We start from the raw sequence: 23,949 nt of genomic DNA, 5'->3' as shown, positions 1-23,949 counted from the left end.
GCGCGCGCGGAAACAGAAGGCCCCAGGGGCTGGTGCTACCACCTCCCTGCTGCTGTGTGATCTCGGCCCCCAGACTTAACCTCTCTGTGGTATAATTGTAATTGCCTCCATGACAAAGTATGAACAGTGGTTGCACCCTGCCCGCCTCAGGATAGGTGTGAGGATCAAGGCAGATAATCCCAGTAAAGTGCTTAGTAGTCTCCTGGCCCAGAGCAAGCCCTCGATAAATGTTAGCCCTTGTTATTATGTAAAGGATAGCTAAATACCTCCCCCAGTTAATCCATTTGTAGAGTTTGCCTTCTGGGGCAGGCTGGCAGCTCCAAACACAGCCCAGCCCGCAGTTTGGTTGTGCTGGCTAGCTCTGTGGATTTAAACTCCAGCTTCCATGCCATCAGGCAGAGCTGGCTGGCTGCTGGAGTTGGCTACAAGCCCCACCACACCCTACTGCCTGACTCAGGCCCCACGGGCTGTTGCACATGGCACAGCCTCTATGGACAGCAGTGTTTGTCACTCATTGATGTATCTCAAAAGGTTTTTCAGAGCCAGGTGCCAGTGTGCATGCATGCCATGTAATCCTAGAACCCGGGTGTAGAAACAGGAGAATCAGGAGTTCAAGGCTAGCACAGGCTACATAGCAAGTTCAAGGTCAGCCTGGGCTACATGAGACCTCTACTTCAAGGGAAAAAAAAAATAAAGATCAAAATGGTAGCCCATACCTGTGATGTATGTCAGCACTCAGGATGCTGAGGCAGGGGAATTGACGTTTGAGTCTAGCCTGGGCTACAATATAAGACTGACAGAGAGAGAAAGGAAGAAGCAAGGGAGGAAGGGAAAGAGAAAAAAAGGGAAGGAGGAAGAGAGGGAGGGAGTGATGTGTGTGTTCATCTTGGTAATTTCATTGCCACAGAATGCAAGCTTACAGCTGAGCATGGTGGCCCACTCCTGTGGACCTAAGACTCAGGAAGCTGAGGCAGGAGGATTGCCTGAAGTGCAAGGCTACACAATAAGTTTTGAAGTCAGAAAAAAAAAAAGCAAAAACAAAAACCACAGGAAGCCCAGAAGGATGAGGAAAACAGGGCTCAGAAGGGGGATGGTAACCAATCCACAGGTCCCAAGGGAGGGGATGAAGGGGAGAGTATGGTCACCAGACCTGGCTCATGTTCTCCCTGTCCCACCAGGCCAGGTGGAAAGGTGCCTCCCTGTACCCAGAGGAGCTAGGCAGGCAACAAGGATATGGTCTGTGGTCACCAGCAGCTCAGAGTATTTGGGGCCAGAAGGGTGGCTAAGAAGAAACCAGCACTGCCAGCTCAAGGTGACATTTGTATGGCCAGACCACCACTGGGGACTTAGCAAGTAAGAGCAGTGGGTAAAGGTGGCCCCTTCACTAGGGTCCCCACAGCCTCAGCATTGAGTGGACTTCCACAAACAGCCCATGACAGCAACCACCCACAGAGCCTGCTTCCTCGCAGCCTGGTCTGTTTCTGTTACTCCAACAACAATCCTCCTCCATCTTCTAGACCTCAGGAGAAGCTACAGGTCCAGGCAGATTCACAGAGCCACTGAGAGGACCCAGGAGCCTGGCCCTCAAAGTCTTGGCTGGGTACTTCGAACCTGCACCTTCCAGCAAGGGGAACAGTGGATGAGGGGTAGCTGACTGTGATATGTCTCAGCTTCTCCAGGGCCCGTCTCCTGGAGTACCCACCCCTTGATTGGGCACAAGAAATATCCATTGTCCTTAGTAGGGACTAAGGTCAGGATTGGGTGACTCACTGGGACCCTGCAAGGTGACCAGAGGGAGAATCAGAGCTGGGCACACCATGGGAAGAGATGAAGAATACAGCCTGAGGACTAGAGCCCAGAGAGGTTCCGGGGGAAGCGGGGAAAGAGGAAGGAGGTGGGCTCCTCCACGGAGAAGGAGCGAGGTCTGGATAGACAACATAGTGAGAGCCAGTAGGTAGGGATAAGGGCATCCCAGAATTGTCACAGACCATGAAGATGCTAGCCCCTGAGAAGTACCCATCATGGCCTGCTGCCTGGATGTCACTGTAGAACCTACTGTATCCCGTGATACCTCAAACGTAGGCCACTTCCACTATTCCCGTCCATCAGTCAGTGCCATGACACTTGCCACCCCCAAGCAGACTCAGCTTTTTCATCATATTCCCTACCAAACCAAATATGGCTGACAGCTGTCCATGAATCTGCCCAAGGTCCCACCAAACCAAGAGCAACTCCAAGCAGGGACTCCAAGACTGTTCATAGACACCCTCACCATTGCCTCCATGACTTTGGAAGAGGTCCCTAGGTCACCCCAGTTACTGCAGGGCTGAGGACCAGAGCCAGGGCTACAAGGGGTGGAAACATGAGAAGGGTCTGGGGAGGGAGGGGCGGGCCCAGGGAGAAGACTGGATCCCAGTCCAGGTCCCTGTTGCCTTGGCAACAGGACTAATTAATTCCAACTTGGGCTCCATCTGTGCCTTGGCTGGATGGGCGGTTTGGGCTGGCGGGTGTTTGTTTTGAAGAGAAGGGGAAAAAAACGAGAGAAGCTGGGAGGCTGTGGTCCCAAGGGCTCCTGGGGGGCTGTGACACTCCCCCAGGTTCTCACACAGCATCCCCACCAACCACAGGAAAGGCAGGCTGGGTCCCCAGAGACAGCCCCAATCCTCGTTTCCTGGAGGAGGCTCAGCAATCCAGTCCAAACATGGCCTTGTGTAGACTGCAGCCCGAACCTCCCCCACCACCACGCGAATGCACACGTGTACAGGCACCCAAGGAGAACTCAGGACAAAACAGCAAAGGCTTGTGTCCCTGTGCTCAGATACCTGAGCCTCAGTTTCTCCATCTGCAGAGTGGGCAGATACAGCCTGCCAAAAGAAGCCTCTTCAGGGTCACTTGTGAGCATTGTCCACCCTAGGGTCAGGGAGGATGTCACCCAGGAGGAATCTGGCCCGGGAACCATGGCTATCATAGTACCCAGAAGGTGAGAGTTTAGGCAAGCTAGTAGGCCATACTAGATAGCGCATATGAGAGGAGAAAGGCACAGGCTGGGCCAAACCCTGGCAGGTCTCAGAAGCTGCAGCAAGACATCTGGGTCTTGGCCCAGAAGCAGTCAAAACCCAGTGAGATGCTGGCGAGTAGGCACTGAGGAAGGGTGCAGGGGGGTGTGGGGGCTGCTGTGAAGATACAGGAAAGATGGGGTGAAATGCCAGCAAAGGCAGTGGAGGGGATGTGAGGGCAGGGATTGGATGCTTGCTTACCAGGGTGCAGGCCAGAAGCTGCAGTGCCCACCCTGGAGTCACAGGCCTCAGGAGGGGGTAAAGGACAGGGTGCAGAGGGAGCGGCCAGCAAGAGATGTGTTGATGTGGGGGGGGTGTCAGAGACACCTCCCCAGAGGTCACTTTCAATCAGCAGGTGGCCACAACTTCACCTGACAGCCAGAGGCAGATCCCGGATAAAGAATGGAGATTTGGGTGTCCCCAACACTCTGCTGTAAGAAACTCTAGGGATACAGCATGGAGCAGTGCCTAGGCAGTGGCTAAGGATGGGGACTAGGCTAGGGGAGGGCTCTTAGAGACAGGCACAGCAACAGAGCACACTGGTGTCCTCACGCCTGTTATGTAACAGTTCTTCGAGCCAGACCCCTCCTGCTCGCGTTCCCAGCCTCCCCCAACCCTTGCGGAGCGTCCTGATGTTGAGCTCTGCCTTCCCCAGTGTCACAAGCAAGGAAAAGTGGCACTGGGGGCTGGGATGGCTCACAGGCTCTATCGCAGTTCTCCAGGCAGCTCCAGGTGCCTCATGATCAGTGAAAAGGCAAGATACTAAACTTAGGTGAGCACCTACTGTGTGCCAGGCACCTGCCATGTGCTGAACACCTACTGTGTACCAGGCACCTGCCATGTCCTGAATACCTACTCTGTGCCAGGCCCCTCGCCTGTGTCCCAGACCTGACCACAGAAAGCATAGAGGAAAAAATGGCCAGAGCTCATCAATAACTCCCTCACCTCCCTGAACCACTCGCCACTCGGTAAACACCAGGTGGAGAAAGCAAAGGCGTGGCGCACAGGGCTCACAGGGTCACTGCGAGCATGAAATAAAGCATGCGAGTCACGAGCAGTGGTGCACGCTGGTGGCCTCAGCACTCAGGAGGAAGAGGCAAGAGGAGGGCTGTAAATTTAAGGCCAGCCTGGGCTACACAGTGAGTTCCAGACCATGGTCTCAAAAAAGCCTGTCCCTTGTCTGTACACAGCAAGCGCTAACTCACTCTACAGTTGCGAGTTTCACCTTGATGTCTCCTCCTGGCAGCTCACCGGATGGGGCTACGAGGCTGCAGAGATCTGAGCTCTGCCCTGCCTCTTAGCTGTGTGACTTGGACAGGTCACCTTCCCTCTCTGAGTCCCACACCATCATCCTGAAGACTGGATGATACCCAAAACCCTTCTCAGTGCACACAGTAAGAACTCAATAAGTGATAGCAGTTATAATCAATGATGGGCCATGGAGACAGGACAAATGAATGCACAATCGTGGGGCTGATGGTGCCCCCCAGAAGCACCTGACTCAGGGTCTCACCACCAGGAACAGGGCAGATTGCTCAGGGTCCTGGGATCACGCTCCCATCCATGCCTGCCCTCCCCTGACTGCCTTCAGACACACTCAGCCACACCCCCAGCCCAGTTCCCTACCTCAGGGACCAACCACAGTTCCCCTTCTCCCCTCTGCATCTGCTCAGGGGATGGGGGAGAGAGGGAAACAAAGACTTGATTTCTGCCTTCCATGTTTATTAATTTCCTCCCTGGCATCAGAAATGCTGCCCTCGGGCATGGTGAGGGGGCACTGGTCCTGGGGAATATCATTGCCCCCCCCAAAAAAAATGCTTATGAGGGGCAGAGGTGGCAGGGTAGAGATGAGGAGCAAGCAGTGAGTCTGGGCCAGTGGGATTTCTGGATAACGTGGCCAGGACAAAGACAGAAGCTGTCAGGCACCCAACAGATTATGGGTGAGGGTGAGGGTTCCTCTGCTCCACCTTCCCAGAACCCCCCCAGGATTCCTGCCCCATCCCCAGAAAGCCACAGGCCTCAGGGGAGGCAGGTACCACAGCTGGTACCCAGCCCATGGACTTGGCAGAGAGATGAATCCTTTTAGGCTAATAAAACGAGGGAAGCCCTCCCGTCAGCACAGTGTGTGAGCATTCTCTTCTGCATGCACATTCACGTTTGTACTGGACAAAGATGAGGGACATGTCCCAGGTCAACCCCTGCTGGCACTCTGGGAAGCCCCTGCTCTTCTAAACCAGCTCTGCCAGGAGGGAGTTGAAGGTAAAATCACTTGACATGTGGCCTTAAGAGTACCGTTTGTTCGCTTATTTATTTTGAGACAGGGTCACATGTACCCCAGGCTAGCCTGGAACTTTCTATGTAGCTGAGAGTGACCTTGAACTTTTGATCTTCCTGCCTAACCTCCCAAGTTCTGGAGTTAGAGTCATCCCCCACGGTATCTGGTCTATGCAGTGCTGCGGGCAGAACTCGGGACTTCCTGTGTTCTCGGCAACTGTTCTACCAGCTGAGCGATATCCCCAACCCTGGGTCACTTCTTTATCTACAACTGCTGGTGGAATACCTACATCACAAACAGCAGGCTATGCTCCAGGCCAAGCCCCGGCAGAGGCACAGGTGGGCAGGTGAGCAGCCCTGAGGAGGAGTTGCCAGTGTGTCCACTAGCCTCCCCCTACTCCTAGCTGCAGCCCTATGTCTAATACTGCAGCGCATGCTCAATTCTGCCGTGTGCACCTCACGCTGTCACAGAACCATCACAGTGCCCACTATGTGCCTGGGGGGCCGCAGGCCTCTTTGTGCCAGATTTACATAACAGCCCTACTAAAGGACCACTGTTACCCCATTTTACACATGGGGAAACTCAGGCTCCACTAAGTTGGTAAATGGTAAGCTAAGGACTCAAACACAACCTGGTTGCAAGCAGCCATTCCCACCCATGGTAGGGCCTTCTTCCCAGACATTTAAAGCTTGGGTCATGGCCTGGGCTGGCCTCTCAGCTCTCAAGATCACCAAGGGTACTTAGAACAGAAGGTGGTTAGGCAGCAGCTGGAGATTTAGGTAGTTAAAATCCTAATTCCACCATTCATTCATTCACTGTGTGGTGATGGGCAGGATCCTTAACCTCTCTGTGCCTTGGCTTCCCCTCCTGTAAAGTAGAGCTATAATAGTATCTATTTTGTTGGGATATTGAAGGCTTAATGAACACCTGGGACCTTCTTAGATTAGCGCCTGGCACAGGTATTATTGAAGAGGTTTTATTCTTTTTTTTTTTAAGATTTATTTATTTATTATGTATACAGTATTCTCAGTACTCTGCCTGCAGGCCAGAAGAGGGCACCAGATCTCATTACAGATGGTTGTGAGCCACCATGTGGTTGCTGGGAATTGAACTCAGGACCTTTGGAAGAGCAGGCGGTGCTCTTAACCACTGAGCCATCTCTCCAGCCCTGAAGAGGTTTAATAATAATAGATCCCCTCTGACTCTTGGGTGACCCGAGGACTGGGTCCCACAGGGGGTAAGAGCCAGTGTGACAACTCAAATCCTGGCTCTGGCTTCCCTGCCCAGAGCAAATTCCCAGGAACCCACCCATTCAGACCCCAAGAAGAAAGGAAAACCTGAGGACAGTTGTGGTAGACAAGGCAGGGAACAGCATGGGGCTAAAGTCCCTAGACCCTCTCCAGCCTCCTGCACTCCCTCCTCTGGGACTGTCACTCACCTTCCCTAATCCCACCTGTGGAAGACCACAACACATTTCTAGGCACACCCTGTCGCCACCACACAAAAGCTCCCCTGGGCACCCATGAGCCTATGTCAGGCAGGCAGGGACTGCGAGGGACATCCAGCACTCGGGAGCTCTCTGCTTCTACGCTGCCACCCTTCTGCAAAAGCAGACAGGTTGGAACCCCATCTAGAATGGGCTCCTGCATATGCTCAGCCAAAAGGTACCAGGGAGCCCAGATGCCCACACTCAGACCTGGAAGCCGATCTCCACAAACTACCACCTTGGTCTCAGGGTGCACCCAGGAAGCCTGCTCTATGAAGGAAGCAATGCTGGCTACCTGCTGCAGAGAGAGAAACAGGCCCACGAAAGTTGGGGGTGCGGAAGCTCTTGCTATGCCTGAGGGGAACAGGAACCCTGCCGGACTCGCTGTGCGGGTACCCAGCCAGCTTTGTGGTGTGTCGCAGACAGAAAAAAAGGCTGTTGTGCACGTGTTTGGAGGGACTGAAGACAGGTGGGTCTTGGGGACAGTAGCCTGGTCCTTTCTATTCACATTCCATGAGCAGGTGTCAACCCTTAAACGGGGTTGTAAACCCATACATTCTTTGGTCAGGATACCCTCCAACCCAAGCCTGCCCCATGGCCAAACTGCCCAGGCCACGCTTGCATCACAGATCAACCCAGCTCCCTCCAGGCCAAGAGCCAGAGAGAAGGCTGTGGGGCCCAGAGAGGCTGAGGCAGAGAGCTGGAGACCAGATATAGCAGGAAGGAGAACCCAGGAGAAAAGTTCTGCTCAGGCCCCTGTAGCCCAGCTCAGAAACTGCTCAAGGCCTCTTCCATCTCCAAATCAGAAAGGGGAGAAGCAGGCAGTCACAGGGAATGGCAGGTGAGTGTCCAGCATGTGCCCAGCGGACAAAGCAGAGGCCATCAGTCCAAACACTAATCCCCTTTACAAGTGGAGAAACTGAGGCTGGGAGCTTGATCTTCCCTGAGCCACAGAGGGGCACAAAGCTAGAACAGACCCCACATGTCTATTCCAAAGGCAGAACCTTTGTAGGCCCTGTTCCAAAGGCAGTGAGGCGGGTGGGAGGAGCTACAGAGGCAGACGTACCCGCCCACATTTCCCGGTCCTGGCCACCAGAGACTATGCCTATCTACAACAACCTCAGAGCCTTACTCCCCCCAACAGGAATCTGGGTGCAGAGCTGGCATTCGGGAGGACTTATTGGGTCAGGGGTGGGGCTGGGCACTGAAGAGCATCCCCGCGGGCTAGCGAGGAACGGAACCGGGCAGCCTGCTACGGGTAGAACAGGAAATTGACTTGTGGGCCCACATGCTTAACTCCTCCTGCATCATCGCACGTCATAGCCCAGGAGTTTCTCAGCTCTAATCTGTCACCCCTGCCAGCCCTCCTGAGTGTCTGGCAGGACAGAAAAGGCTCACCCGTGGCGGCTCTGCTTGTATCCGGGGCTCCCGAGCCATCATCTCTCCTCTACTGTCAATCATCTGCAATGGGGCTGTTCCGGGAGAGCTCTGCCTCCCCACCCAATCCTCAAAGCCCAGCCCTTGGGTAAAAGGTGAAGGTCCATGTCTACCCATTCACTTCAGCCCCTGTTCTCAAGGGCAGGAGCTGGGTCTCATGCTGAGGTCCAGAGACACTGTGGGGCTAGCCAGGGTCACACCACAAGGTGGAAGAGGAGGCCTACAGTCCCACCCCACTCTCTCTATGCCTATGCCTATTAAAGCAGAATTAACTGGGCTGTGACTCAGTGTGGCCACCAGGTGGGTGGGAGGGTAGAGCTGCAGCAGCTTCTAGAAGCCGCCAGATGCAGGCCCTGGCAGCCCTGTGGACCGTGTGTGTGTGTGTGTGTGTGTGTGTGTGTGGTCTCCCTCCAACTCTACCTCTGTTTATCCCTTCCAGGGCAAGTCAGGCCCCCATTTCCCGGATGAGCAAACTAAGGCATGTGACATCTCTAAAGTGGACCTAATGTATGGTGTCTTTCTTATTCCTAATGCAGAAAACCTACCCGTGGCCTTTCTTCCACCACCCCTTCTGGTCCCTAGGGCCCACTTCTTGCAAGGAATCTTCCCAGAATCCAGCAAGCCTACAGGCAAGGGGGCCAGCCTCTCCTACACACAGAGAGCAGCCCAGCTCAGAACACCCCCAGCACCTCCGCCTTCAGACTAGGGATCCTAGAAGAGGAAGCCCTACCCCCTCACACTGGGAACTCCCTTTCCTCAGACGAGAAAGCCAGAGTGGGACGCCCACCTCTTGCCTGGGTCCTCTGTGCACATGGCCCCCTCCTTGAGTGCAGTATGCCACACCCAGTTCCCTGTCTCTTGGCCTCCCTACTGGCGTTCCTCCAGGCCAGGCCAGTACCAGGCAGGCCACCCTCCTTGCCAGGCCCCATCCATGAATCCCACCTCTGTTGGGTACCACAGACCCCCCTTTCTCCTCCCCAAACAAATGGGGTCTTGAGCAAGACACTAGGATGCTGCACACAAGGCCAGATCTATTCCCTGCCCGGCATGGCTGCCAGTGGGGTGGGCAGCCAAGCCAGGGAGCCATCTGTCTGTCTCAGCACCCCTTGTCCAGCTCTAAAATGAGGCTAGATGCTCAACAACCCATACTAACAGCACTAACCTCACATCCCATGGCCCAGGTAACCAGGATAGACCTCTCCTTGGCCCAGGTGAGCAGGATAGACCTCTCCATGGCCTAGGTGAGCAGGAAAGGCCTTTCCCATACCTGGGTTGTTCTCTCCTCTTCCTATAGAAGCTCTGAGCATTGTTCAACTCCATGCCCTAGTAAAGAAGTGCTCAGACCTCAGTGGCTCAGATGCTTTCCCTGTGCTGTTTGGGCTGCGATAGCCATGGGAGGGACTCAGGGAAAGGTCCCTGGCACGCAGCAGGAGCTCAGTTAAACCAGCCTCCCACTGGATGGTAGTGGTCTGCACATCTTTAATACCAGCACTCAGGAGGCAGAGGCAGATGGATCTCTACAAGTTCCAGGACAGCCAGGGATGCACAGAGAAACCATGTCTCAGAAGACAAAACAATAATAATTAAAATAAAATAAACCCGCCTCCTTCTTTCTCTTCTTTAAAATTCTCTCACCTCCTCCCCATCATGACGTGATGAGGTGCAACTGAGCACAAGCTGGCAGGGGAGAGTGTGGCCTGTCCCGTACACTTACAATGTCCCTTTTCAGAAATCAACACCTTGGGCTGGGGAGATAGTTCATCTGGTAACATGCTTGCTGCCGGAGGATCTGCATTCAATGCCCAGAACCCTCACAAAAAGCCAAGCATGGTGGCTCTGGCTTATGATTTCGGGGCTGGGAATGAGGAGACAGACAGATCTCTGGGGCTCCTTTCTGACTAACCTAGTTAAAGTAGTGGGACTCCAGGTACAAGTGAGAGAACCCATCTAAAACCAAGGTGGATGGTACCTGAGGAATGATACACGATATTGCCTTCTGGCACCCGCGTGTGCACACGCATGCGCTCTCTCTCTCTCTCTCTCTCTCTCTCTCTCTCTCTCTCTCTCTCTCACACACACACACACACACACACACACACACACACACGTGCACACACAAGAAATCAAAGCTTCATTCAGTTCCATGCAAGCTAACTGTGAGGGCGGCTAGACTGGGTGGCTCACAGATACTATCTTTTCGCTTTGGGGAGGTGGTCTCAAAGCCAAACCTGCACACTAAAGATTAAAGCCAAAAGTAGTTGTGCCCTGAAGATTTTGAGAGAGGATTCCCATTTTACAGTCACATAGGCTGAGGGCACAGAATGGTTCCATAATTTGCCTACGGTTGCCCAGCTAATGGACTGCTGACTTGACTGTTTTTGACTGTTCCAATTGCTACCACCAGCCCTCCCTCTCGTCTTAAGCCTTCTTCATCCAAGAGCTTTCTGTGATCTTGCCTCTGGAGCTTGGATCAAGTCCTAACCCTGGGACATAAAGGTTCTCAGCAAGACTCTGCTGCAGTGTAGCAGACAAAAGCCCATCAGCCCAGGGCTCAAACACAGGACCAACTGCCCAGGCCCAGCCAGCGTCACTCCTGCCCTGTGTAAAATGGGATTGGAGGGGCTGGAGAGATGGCTCAGAGGTTAAGAGCATTGCCTGCTCTTCCAAAGGTCCTGAGTTCAGTTCCCAGCAACCACATGGTGGCTCACAACCATCTGGAATGGAGTCTGGTGCCCTCCGCTGGCCTGCAGGCATACACACAGACAGAATATTGTATACATAATAAATAAACAAAATAATAAAAAAAAGATTTAAAAAAATAAAATAAAATGGGATTGGAAAGACTGAGCTGCCCTGCCATGTGCTCATCACACAGTTAATGGTGTTCTGTGTGCCAGATCCCCCACAGGCCCTGGGACAAGGCAGTAACTTGTTCTGGGGAGCCCATACACCACAGGGTAAACAGATAAATAAAAAGGTATCAAAGGGTACTGGAGAGATGGCTCAGTGGCTAAGAGCACTGGCTGCTCTTCCTAGAGGACCCAGGTTCAATTCTAAGCACCCACATGGCAGCTCACAACTTTCTGTAACTCCAGTTACGGGAGACACCCTAACGTGGACATACATGTGGGCAAAACACTAATGGATATAAAATAAGAATAAATAAATCATTTTTAAGAAAAAGAAAGGTATCAAAGCTGGGCAGCACACACCCATGATCCCAGTACTAAGGAGATGATGGCAGGGGAATTTGGAGTTCAAGGTCATCCTCACCTTCATGGCAAATCTGAGCTACATAAGACCCTGCCACAGTCAGTGTCTTAGGCTAGAGAGACAACTCACAGGGAAACATTTGCCTCCAAGCAGGAAGACCTAAGTTCAACCCCCAGGACATACATTTCTTTAAAATTTCAGATTAAAAGGTGCTTAATTGCAATCTCACTGCTATTGAAGTAAAGATAGATGGAGCCTGGACTTCACAGGCCAGCCAGTTTAGCCTACATGGTGAGTTCTAGGCCAGTGAGAGACCATGTCTTGAAAGAAAGAGGAAGGAAAGAAGGAAGGAAGGAAGGAAGGAAGGAAGGAAGGAAGGAAGGGAGGGAGGGAGGGAGGGAGGGAGGGAGGGGGAGGAAAGGAGGGAGGGGGAAGGAGGGAGGGAGAAGGAAGGGAAATGAAACTGAACAGTGTCTGAGAAATGACAACCAAGGATATTCTCTGTTCTCCACACATATGCCCACACCAGAACACATGTGTGCAGTGCGCATGCACACACACACACACACACACACACACACACAAACAGGTACATTCACACACACAAAAAAAAGACAAATTAATAGGCACTAGAGGGATGAGTCTGCAGTTGGGTACCAGTTGCCCTTCTAGAGAAGCAGGGATTAATTCTCAGCATCACCAATTATCGATGGTGGCTCACAACCATCTATAATTCCAGTTCCAGGTGATTCTACACCCTCTTCTGGCCTCCTTAGGCATCAGGCACACATATGGTCCACATACATACATGCAGACATACACATGTAATAAGGACTTTAAAAAAATAAAAAAGCGCCAGGCGGTGGTGGCACACACCTTTAATCCCAGCACTCGGGAGGCAGAGGCAGGCAGATCTCTGTGAGTTCGAGACCAGCCTGGTCTACAAGAGCTAGTTCCAGGACAGGCTCCAAAGCTACAGACAAACCCTGTCTTGAAAAACAAAACAAAAGAAGAAAGAAAAACAAATAAAAAAGCACTATTAGTTGTGATCAAAGCCATGAGTAGAAAGAGTGAGGAGGTTCAGAGAGACAAACTGGGCTGTAGGGAGACCTTTCCCAAAGAAGTGACAACTGGACTTGCCAGCCAGGAAGCAGCAGTGACAAAAGGACCAGCCATTAAAGTCCAGGAATGAGATGAGACTCAGAACCCAGAGACATGGGACAGTAGGTGCTCAACACCCAGGAGCTAGGTCACCGGCCCCATCAGTTGGGAATGTCTTCCTCGTACCCTAGTTCATTTAAAGTGCTCCACATTGCACTATCCTGGCTCCCGTTTTACAGGCAAGAAAACTGCAGCTCCCAAAATCCTACAGAGGGGGACCACGTGAGCCTGACTGTCCCCAGCTCTGGGCTCCTGCAGGTCCCCCTGCCCACCTCACATCTGCTGAACCCTTGTCTGGTATTGTGCCCAGCTAAAGTCGAGGGGTGCTTGGACCTCTTAAAACCAGCTAAGGTCACCCACAATAGTCCTCTGTCCCCTCCCCCAGGCAATGCAAAGAAGGCTGAAATGGTGAGAGGGTAAAGGGCAAGGGACTCTTCACTGTCACGGTCACCCTTCTAGACCAGAGCCTGAACCAAGATCCTTGTTCCTTGAAGACAGTCATCTTGCCTGTTCCTCAAGTATGTCCAGTGTTGCCTTTAGTACCCCCTCGCAGTCCCTTACCTTAGTACCCCTGTGGTGCCACAAAAGTAGACAGGATAGACATTCCTTAAGTGAGTCAGGGGCAGTGCCCCAGGCCATGACTGGTTTAGAAGTCTAAGAACACAGAACCCCAAGGAGGAAGGCAGAAAACAGGGATTTGGGCAATAGCTGGGACCCCTTGGGGACAGAGCACATGAAGCAGGCAGCAGAAGACCCAATTGCAGAGCCTACAAACACACAGAGTTCCATGCTGATTGGCCACCAAGAGACCTTGCTCCCATTCCTAGAGAACTGGGGAAAAGGACCCGAGGAGGCAGATCTCTAGGGACAAGACCACTGGCCTCCTACGAATAGCAGGAAATCACATTGAAGTCACCTTTAAGAGGACAGTAATGGTGTCACCTGCTGTGAGTCAGCTATGACCCAGAAACATGCTAGGTATCCATGTCGTGTCCCAAACACAGCCACCCTGGGAGACAGAAACCTCTTTCCCATTGTACAGAGCAGGAAACCAAGGCACAGAGTCACAGGACTCAAACCCAGAAGTTCAGCATTTTTCTCAACTACTTCCTGTTATTATTTCAAGAAAATGTTGCTTCCAGGGAATTCCAGGGAGTGGGAGAGACAAAGGCAGATTCCTCAGGGAAAGAGGGTGCTGGAAAACTGGGTGTTCAGCAGCCAGGGGCCTGGACTTCTTGGGTGACTTCAGACAATGAACTGCCTCAGCTCAGACCTCAAAGGCAGAAATAATGCCAGATGCCCAGAGCACTGCACTGGGTTGGCGGGTCTCCAGCATGCACAGGAACAAGAAATGAACATGTGTCCAGATGGGGACCTGGAAGAGCAAAGGCTCTGAGGGGAGAGGGTTAAGAGAGTCCCAGACAGGCCATGGTCCCCTCAGAAAACAAAAGAAAGCTTTGAAAGGGCAGTAGAAGGGACAAGAAGCTCAGGCCTAACCACGGGAAAGCACCCCCCCAAAAAAAACCATCCACTTCACCCCATAACAACAATGTTGAGTTCCCTGAAGCCCCCTCCCTGCTGCTACCCTCCACCACACCTTCCCTCTGCAGAAGCCCCTTCTGGGACCTGCACATCTCAGCAGCCTCGGCCCTCCACGTGGAGACCACCACACCTTAGAGACAGCATCTCTCTCTGCTTAGCAACCACCAACACTGAGCCCAGCCAACCAGCCTCCTCACTGTCTCCTCCTCTCTCCATGGAGACCACAATGCCACAGCAACTGCCATCACTCAGCGCCCGCCCGCTTGCCTGGACAACAGCTTCCTCCACGTGGCCACCACCAACACAGCCTTGCTGACAGTGACAGTCTCTCCTCTCCAGGGCAGCCACCAACCATAGCTCGACTAGAACAGTGCCGGCTGCCTGCTTGCCTGCCTGCCTGCCTGCCTGCAGGCTCCTGGAGTCAGGCTGCTCTCCCTGACACCTCTAAAATTCAATGACAGGGGATCAGACCCCACATGCATACAGGAAGCATCTTCTGCAGTCAGCTCTCACCTAGACCCTCCGTAAGCCTGCTCTTTGGTAAAAAGCCCCCATTGGAGGGAAACGGGGCCGTGTTCTCCCAGGCTGGCCCCCCACTCCTAGCAAATGTAGATATCCCCTGTACAGGCCAGGGAGTGTCAGCCTCTAAGCTAGGCAAAAAGGATGGAAGCGGGGGTTTCCTTCTCACCCACAGTGAAAGACTGTCCCAGCCCCCAACAGCCTGCCACTTTGCCAGTAGCCTCTGAGGCCTTAGGGAAAGGGAGCCAGGAAGAGGCAAGGTTGGGGTGCCCATGGCTGGGGGCAGGGCCTGGGACCGGCAGGAAGGGACCTCAGCAGGCTTAAGCTGGGCTACATCACAGGTTTGCAAGGCCAGGTCATGTGAGCTGTGCTCACAAAACAGCCACACACTCACAGTCATAAGGACCCTGTCCTTACCAGATGTCTGCCGGCAAAGGGGGCCCCTGCAGCCAGTGAGGCTTTGTCCCTGACCCGGGTCTCAAGGAGGTCCCCTAGGCAGCCCCAGCAGCAGCGGTGGCAATAGGGTCTTGGGTCCTGGCCCAGTGCAGCAGCAGCTCCTCAGTTCTCTGCTCTGCCAGGAGGCGAGGGGGAGAGAAGGAGGGAGGAGAGGAGGAAGAGAGGGAGGGGACAGCAGGAGGAGGGAGGAGGGAAAATGCTGAAGTCTTGAAGGGTACACTCACTTCTTTCTTAGGTTTCCCATGGCAACAGCATATACCACAAATGATATCAGTGTGAGAGAGAAGAGGCCGAGGGAAGGGAGGGGTGGAGGGAAGGGAGAGAGATGGAGACAGATCTAGAGACAGAGATGGAGGAAGGTGGCGGCTGAGACGCGGGGAGAGACAGAGATAGAGAGATGCGGAGAGAGACAGATGAGGAGAGAGATGGAGAGAGGCGGGGAGGGAAAGGGACTGGGGAGGATGGGGGAGGAGAAAGAGATGAAGAGATATGAGGAGAGATGGGTGAGATAGTAAGATGAGGAGAGAAGTCAGAGATGAGATGAGAAAGATGAAGGGATGAAGACAGAGACATATGGGAAGAGATGGCAAGAGACAGAGATAGAGGCATGGGGAGAGAGATGGAGAGATACTGAGAGATCGTACGGAAGACAGGAAAGGGGGCGAGAGCAGGGACAAGAGATGGGGGATTAAAGATGGATCATATGGCAAACTGGTTAGAGACAGAAGTAGAAAGAGTGCCAGTGGGGGGGAAGCACCGGAGGGGAAGGGCCTCGAAACACAGAAGGCGGGCTGGGGACTCCCCAAGGCATACCACGGGGTTCAGGGATACAGCCAGAGTCCAGGAGCCCCCAGACATCTTCGAAGCCCCGTGGCAGAAGAGTGATCAACAGATGGGAAGATTTTCTGAGAACAGAGGGTCTCCAACTCTGCCGCTCAATTCCTGACTCCCGATAGGCACCCGAGTCTGAATGGACCTCTCAAATCCCCTCATCCACAGTTGCGGCCGCACACTGGACATACTCACCTAATGCCCACTGCCCCCACATCCAGCCTTCACCTCATCTCAGTGCCCACCTGTGTCTCCTTCCTGTCAGCCATCCAAATCACCAGCAATGCCTAGCCCCTCTCATGGACTGCAGCCAGTAAGGACAAGCCCCCTGACCCTGCATGCCCCCTCTCATTCAGAACTTCACATGACTGACACACACCCTTTGCCCAGTCCTGCCCTGCCAGCCTCTCACCACAGGCTGACATACCTGTCTGCCCTTCACCTGCAGAGACATACTTGGGACAGGGATGACGGAGGCCAAGCTCAGTCTCCGAATGTATACACACGTGCTGTGCACACACACGGGCCCCTCGCCTGTCTGGTCCTACATCCTCCATCAGCCCAGATGGCACTCCCAGACCTCCCCCACAGGCAGGGGCTCACACCTCACCCCCTCGCCAGTGCCATTCACAAACATATGTAGACCCACCCAGCACTGGCAGCCAGCACATCCAGAACATAAACACTGAGGCCCTGCCTGCCTGGGTTCCTTCACCCACACCCAGAGGCAGGAAGGGTGAGCAAGACTGGGGGTTTACAGAATGGCTCCCAGTCCTAGCGGAGAGCCCACTGAGACCCTTGGCCAGCAGGGCTGCATCCCATGGAACACACTCTAGACACACACCCACACAGTGCACCCAGACAGAACCAACACGCCCACAGAGCCTGGACTGGGGGGGAGGGGGCTATATAGGCACAAGTCCTAACACACAGCCCCACAGCTGTGTCAACACTCCCGGGAACACTGCAGAGACACACATCAGCACACCCACAGACACACACACTAGCCCCCTACTGTGGACTGCTCGCACATTCAAACTTGCCAAAGGCACCCAGACAAACACGCCCCCGTACACAGGACACCCTACAGAGTTTCACACGCCAACACATACATGTCCGCAAGCCTGCCTACACAGGGAACCCCTCCCAGGCACGGGGACCAAAGCACTCCTGCCACCCAACCCCAGGACTCACGACCATGCCTGCACCCTCTGCAGTGCTCCCAGGGTATGCGCATTGGATCCCAGTCTGACTAGGGCACGCTCCTGCCCCACCACCTTGCGGGCCTCACTGTGTCCCCACCCCCACTCCGACCCGCCCCCGCCGGCTGCTATCCATCCTGCGCACCGAACCGAGCCCAGAGCCCGTGAAATTGGCTGCGAGAGCGTCAGCGGCTGCGGCTGCAAATTCTAAGCACAGGGAAGTAAGGCGGAAAGCGGCGGCCGAGTCGGGGGCGGGCGACGCCAGGCGGGGACGAGAAGCCGCAGGATGTGTCTGGGGCGGCGGCGACCCGTGGGACCAGCTCGGGCCCACCGAATACGTGCCTCCTCTGGGATGCCTTCCTGGCTCAGCACCCTCCGATGCGCAGCCTCAGGCCCAGCTCCTTGGAAGAACTGATACTCTGTCCAAGGTGCTGGGCAGTTCCTCTCCAGCTCTTTGCCTCTGAGACCTAACCTTACCAGCTGTGCTCACCTCGAATACGGAACTGCAGACTGTCTCCTCTTGATTATCTGTGCCAAGGAGTGCTACCAAGTGGCACCTAGGGGCTGTGTAAGGGGCTCTCAGAATCCATGCAGGATAGCAGCCAAAGCACGCTAAAGATCGCCGGTCCATATCCACCTGCGTCACACGTGGCAGGGTTCTGCTCTTAGTTCAGGTCCCTCAGGAAGACCAGGATAGCCTTTCTGGCTCCTCATAGTGTGGGAAGAGTCTCAGAAACCCCAAGGAACATGTAACATACCCCCCATACACTTCACTGTCATCCAACCACAAACATGAATGAGTTGATCATCAAGGAAAGTGTTGAAGTGAGGTTCCCGAACCCTCACCCTACCCCATGTGAACTGAACTCACACCAAGCATTCAAAACTTGCATTTTAACAGGCCCGAGAGATCTTCATGCTCCAAACCACATGGACTATGCATGATTCCCGGTTTCTCCACCCGGCACCCACAGGCCTGTGAGGCAAACCACAAGTCTAGGCTTGCCTTCTCAAAATCCACTCCCAGCTTCCCTGCCTCCACGGCCCTGGCCTACACTGCTCTCTCCACCTGGCCGAGCCCCCAGCTTCCACCACCAGACGTCGGCAGCCAAAATTAAACAAGCAAAAGAGTCTCTCATGCCTCTCTGGCATAGAGCAGGTGCTGGCTCAAGGGAGTTCCATGTTGCCCAGAACAGAAGGCAACCCAGCCTCCCCCAGCCAGCCAGGGACTGCACAACACCTGCCCCCAGCCTGCAGCTCCAGCCCTTCCTGATCAGAAGACTCACTAATGAAGACTGCCTGTCAAGCAAGACCTACTGTGTGCCAGAGGCTTAGACCTTGTCTCCAGAGGTGCTTGTCTGAGCCCTGGGGCCTGCTGCTCTCCTTGGGTGAACAGTGCACAGATGTGTGCACTGTCTGAATGAGAACAACATCAACCATCCTCAGAGAGATGAAAGCAATGTGAGTTTGATGAGTGTTTTCCGAGAACCTACGGAGTTTGGCAGGCAGTGGGAGACAGACAGCAAGTAAGCAAACCTGTGAAAACCCTCCCAGGTCATGAAATGGGCAGAGAGGACAGGCAAATGGGCCCCGCATCTGTGTCTCCAAGACCCCACGAAGACTGTAGTGGGAAAGAGACACAGTCAAGAGGGAAACTGAGTCAAGTCTGAGTCTTGGAGCTGGCTTAGAACAGACAGACCAGCAACCCTTGGGAGTCACTTCCCACACCCCCTAGAGAGAGGGGGTGACAGGGAGGATGTGCCTTACCCTCTCCCAGCTCACGACATAACCCTTCCCCACTTCCTGAACTGGTTCCTGCACAGTTCAGGGGATGAGAAGTACAGGCTGGAAAGGGCAGGATGCACACACACACACACACACGCACGCACGCACACACACACACACACCACCAAGTACCCACTAACACAATGCTGGAGACATCGTAGAAGGCCAGAATCAGAGAACAGCCTTCAGGAATGTCACAGGCCTGGGGTGGAGATAGAGAAAGAAATGTTGAAAGAGTTGAGACCTGGGGGCTGGCCCCACTGTCCCTACAACCATCACACAAGGTCCCTCCACCTACTGCTTCCCATACGGCCAGATCCCAGTGCCCATTTACAACTGAGTGCCACAAGGCCCAGAGAGGGCACTAGTAACAGGCCAAGATGAAAGGACCCAGGCCCACTTGGCAAAGGTGTTTAGCAATGAATAGAACCTGGTTTCAGAGTCTACCTGTAAAGTTCCAGTCTGGATTCCACTGCTTTGTGGCCCTGAGCTGGTCTGCAATCTCCCTGTGTCCTGTCTGTGAAATGAGGAATAACGGTTGCTCTTACTACACAAGGATTCTGTGGGATGAAGCAAGAGCCATAGATTATATCTATGAGTTATAGATTGTATCTCAAACCAGGGCCTAGGCAGGGGCTGGAGAGACCTTCACTGATAGACTTCTCTGAATTACCACTGTGTTGGTCAATGCTCTCTGAAGCCAACCCCTTCCTCTGGCCTGCCTAGGTGGCTCTCCAGTCCTCAGGGCCCCTCAAGGGCTTCCCCAGGAACTGTGTGCAGGGCTGGGCTGAAGGAAAGGGAGCTCTGTTATCTCAAGCCCAGACATGATGCCCAGGAATGGTGTCAGAGCCTCTGCCCTGGGTGTTCATTGAGCCAGGAGGAGGTTAATTTGATCAGGGATCAGCTGGGACAGCTGGAGGCAGACAACTGTGTTAGCCTTCTTAACTGCTCTCACCCAAGCAGCCTGATGGGTACGGAGTGTCAAACTTAGAAGCAGTGGACTTGGCTAGCACAGCACAGGGGGGAGGGAGAGGTTTGGGGCAAGGAAAGGACCTGGACTCTAGAATCTTAGCAGAGGCAAGTGATGTGCAGGGCCTGACCTCACTTGTCAAATCCTAAGGTTAAGCAATCAGTCCTTCCTACTTACAGAATGCCACACAACCAGGAAAAGGTGATCCTAGCACTCCAGTCTGCTTCCAGAACAGTACTGGGGTGACGAGGAGGCCATGTGGAGGAGAAAGCATAGGGTATCAAAGACCCTAGGCCCTCCCCACCAGAGAAGGATCAGCAGCTGGGTGTGCCTGTCTTTATGTAAATCTGTGAAAGCCACAGGCAACCTCCACGATAGCCAGTAACCTTTCAACCCAGCTGCCACCCTGACTCACCTCACCCCCTGTGGCACAAAAGGTCCCCTTCCCTGCTGATCTGATGTGTCCCTGCAGCCACCCTGAGGAGGAAAGAATTCATTGACCTCAGTTTGCCTAAGTGCAGCTCTGTGACCAGCAGCCAGTCGTCCACCCACCTATGGGAAGGTAGCGAGGACCCCGGGAAAGAAAAGAATAAAATTCTTTGCAAAGTTCAAGCAGGAGTTGCCGGGGGTGGGTGTGGGGGGAGAGGGGGGGCTAGTCTAGGAAATGGAAGATAGAGTTGGCGTGGTTGAGCTCCACCCCACTGCCAGGCACCAAAGAGCCCACTGCAGTTCCTGTGACCCTATCCTTCACTTCCAGCCTCCTCCACAAGTGACAGGTGAAAGACCTGACAGGGAAGTGGGGAGAGACTGCCCAAATCCCAAAAGTCAAAAACTGGCCAACTGAGATTAGAACCCAAGGCCCCAGGCACCTTCAACATATGCCCATGCATCCACATAGACGACTACAAACATGGGTGCCCACAGTGCCTGAGCTTCTGGGACAAGGCCAACACAGACCTGAGAGGCTCAGAGGCTAGCAAGTGGCATGGAGATCCTCCTGCCTCTGCCTCCCGAGAGCTGGGAGGGGTCTTAAGAAAAGGAGGACCACTGGGAAATGGGGGCTCCTTAAGAGAGACTGCTTCCTCTGAGGCTCCATCCCCTTCCTTTCTTCTTCCCCCTCCCAGGGGACAGGACCACACTCAGCCCCACATGCACAGTGATATCAAACGCCCAGGCCCATGAGGGTAGCCCTCACACTGCTGTCCCAGTGACGTCACCAACAGCCAGAAGCTGATGTCACAGCCCAAGGTTCTCACTGACATCACACACACTTCTTTCTCCCCAGTGTCTTCCTACTCTTCTTTTCCTGCTGAAGGAATATTGGTCCAGAGGTCCCCCTATTCACCATGTATAACAGTAGGGCCCATAGGTAGCTGAGACCGTGTGTTCCCCCAGTGTGCATTCACCCACATACCAGACAACATGTACAGGCATGTGCAAGCCCACATGCCCTGCTGTTGATCTAGACATGACATGTCCCACAGGTGTCCACAGGCTACAGAAACAGCATGAGCCAAGCAACACATACACATGCAAACATGCCCAGCCCCCGCGGTGCAGCTCCTGGTGTTGAGATGCCCCTCCTCCCTCACTGAAGCCAACAGCCAGGGCTGCAGCTTCCACCACATTCCTCCAGGTACCGCCAGCAGCTGCCCCTTCCCCCCAGCTTCTCCTCCCACAGCCTGGCCTGCTGACAGTGACATCCGCAGCCGGACACAAGAGCACGCATGCACACAAACATGCATGAGCACTCAAACACCCAAACACACACACACACACACACACACAATCAGTTCAACACCTGTATCTCTCAACAACTCAACAAGGGATCAGTGCCTCTGCAGCAACTGCAAGGCAGAAAGAGTCCAGAGCCCTGGAAAGTGCCCTTAGTACCACATATCTCCAAAGCTGACTGAGATTCCCAGCAATGTTCCCGCTTCATTCTCCTTGGTCATGCCTGACACACCGAGGCCTGGCAGCCTACATCCTCCATACAGTCTCCCCAAGTGCGCAGATTCACACACAGGGAGACATGCAGACACACACACATCCCAGTTCTCCAAACATTCTGAGGAAGCCCTGCTGGGCCACAGACTGTGCGTGTGTGTGTGTGTGTGTGTGTGTGTGTGTGTGTGTGTGTGGTGGGGTCTATCCTGAGTCAATACACACCCCTTCCCACGTGCATATACCACCCCACCAGCCAACACACCCACCCTCTGCCCCCTCCTAGCCAGTTGCAGTCTGAACATACACACACACAAACACGAGAACACACACACACACACGCACACACACACATATCCGGCAGTGGCGGGGCCCAGTCAGAGCTGCAGTATGTCGGTTTATGCTGGTGCCTCCAGACTTGTCCCACACCAGCCCTTCTGAGGAAAAAATCCAGCCCCCTGCAAGGGTCCCCCCATGTACCCTAACTCTGGTCCACCTACTAAATTCATAGTGCTCCCAAGGGGAAGGGGGACAAGCCGCACCCAGGCCCCCTCACCCTGAGCCAGCCACCTAGCCACCCCGTCAACCCCCCCTTACCAGTGAAAAAATGAATTCCTTGACCCGCCAGGACTCAGTGAAAGGGAGATCAGAGCCTCTGATTTGCCAAAATGGGGGCCAGAGAGGTGCGGTGTGGTACTGGCTAGCAAAACCATCTTCCATCAAGCTTCTGCACCACCACTCCGAAAATGCTCACCTCGACGCTGGTCCTCCCTGCCCTCTCACCACGCCTCCGCCCGGCCTCACCCCCACCACCTCATGCAGGGTGGTCCCCTGGGGGTCTCACAGGGATCCCCAGACCAGGAGGAACCCGGAGTGACTCTCCCTGGCTCATCCTCCCCTCCCGAGTCCCTTTTCAAGCCCCACCCCCGCTGGCGGCCAGGGCGCTCTCAGCTCAGCCCGGATTCCCGGGGTCTCCGCCAGCCTTGGGCAGCTCTCGGATCTAGAGGAATTCACTCACCTCCAGTCCCGGCTGGGATCCGAGCAGGATGCCACCGCCTCCGAGCAGCGGCTGCTGCGGGGCCTGCGCCGGAGAGCGAGCGTGAGAGCGGGTGCGAGTGTGCGCAGCGGCCGGCCGTGGCTCTGTGCGTGTCGTGTGTCTGTGGCGTGGCCCGGGCGTGTGTGTCTGTGAACGTGCGTGTGCGCGCAGACACTGCCACCCCCGCCTCCCGCCGCGCAGGGCTGCCGCCCGCAGAGGGCCCGGGCACGGGGCGGGGTGCCTCAGGGGCTAGAGATCACTGTGTCTGTCTGTCGGTCCGGCCCTTCAGCCGGCTCCCCGGCTCCCTTCACAGGCCTTTCCGCTGCAGACCCTCCAGCCCCTCCGTCGGCTGCTTCCACGGCCACAAGCGCGCTCCCAGACACACGCCACCGGGCGGGGGCCGCGCTGGGCTCCGGCGCTGCTGCAGCTGTGGCACCCTGTGAGGCGGCGGCACCGCGGACCGCCAAGCCCCGGGCACCCGCCGAGCGCGCCCCCCGGCCCCGCCCCGCCTCGGCACCTCGCACCCGGCTGTGTCTCGGTCCACCCCACCACCGCCTCCGCCAGCTCATTCAACAGCTGGAGGCAAAGTTGCCCCGGGTGCAGCGCCCGTTAGAGGACAATCCCATCCTTGACCCTCCTCCCCCAGGTGCACCCCTTTCTGCCTGCGCCCTGATCTGGGGTCTCGTGCGTAACCGCTGGCGAGCCCTGCGGTGGGGCTTCTGCGTTCCCATTTTGCAGGCCGGACAGCAGAGTGCTTGTCCCAAGGTAACCCAGCGAGTTCGCAAAGTCTCCAATTCTCTCTGCCTCCAACCAGGGCACTGACTGTCTCTCTCTTTCTCTCTCTCTCTGTGTGCCTTAACCCATATTCCCTGGAGGATACTGAACTCTGCGGCTACCCAAAGAAACTTCCTAAAGCCTTCCTGGCCCCATTTCAAGCTGTGCTTCCTACGCACGCGCGCGCGCACACACACACACACACACACACACACACACACACACACACACCACCTGCAAGGGGTCTCCCTGCACAGCTGGG

General features: G+C 54.7%; 1 protein-coding gene across 6 annotated transcripts in view; it reads right to left on the bottom strand.

The window, feature by feature from the left end:
- The window catches only part of Elfn2 (extracellular leucine rich repeat and fibronectin type III domain containing 2), a 50,300-nt gene extending 27,105 nt beyond the window's left edge, over positions 1–23,195 (bottom strand). For 2 of the 6 annotated variants that reach the window (XM_005354234.3, XM_013348791.2), the window contains exon 1: positions 22,896–23,195. The gene's annotated coding sequence lies outside the window, so the exon portion shown is untranslated. Of the gene's footprint in view, positions 1–15,106; positions 15,429–22,474; positions 22,609–22,895 lie in introns of those variants that run through there. The other 4 variants (XM_026782616.1, XM_026782617.1, XM_026782615.1 and 1 more) reach the window with 2 other exon arrangements.
- Positions 23,196–23,949: the final 754 nt, after the last annotated feature.

Source organism: Microtus ochrogaster, chromosome 15 (genome assembly GCF_000317375.1).
Source record: "Microtus ochrogaster isolate Prairie Vole_2 chromosome 15, MicOch1.0, whole genome shotgun sequence".
NCBI lineage: Eukaryota > Metazoa > Chordata > Mammalia > Rodentia > Cricetidae > Microtus > Microtus ochrogaster.
This window is presented reverse-complemented; position numbering and strand designations above follow the sequence as displayed.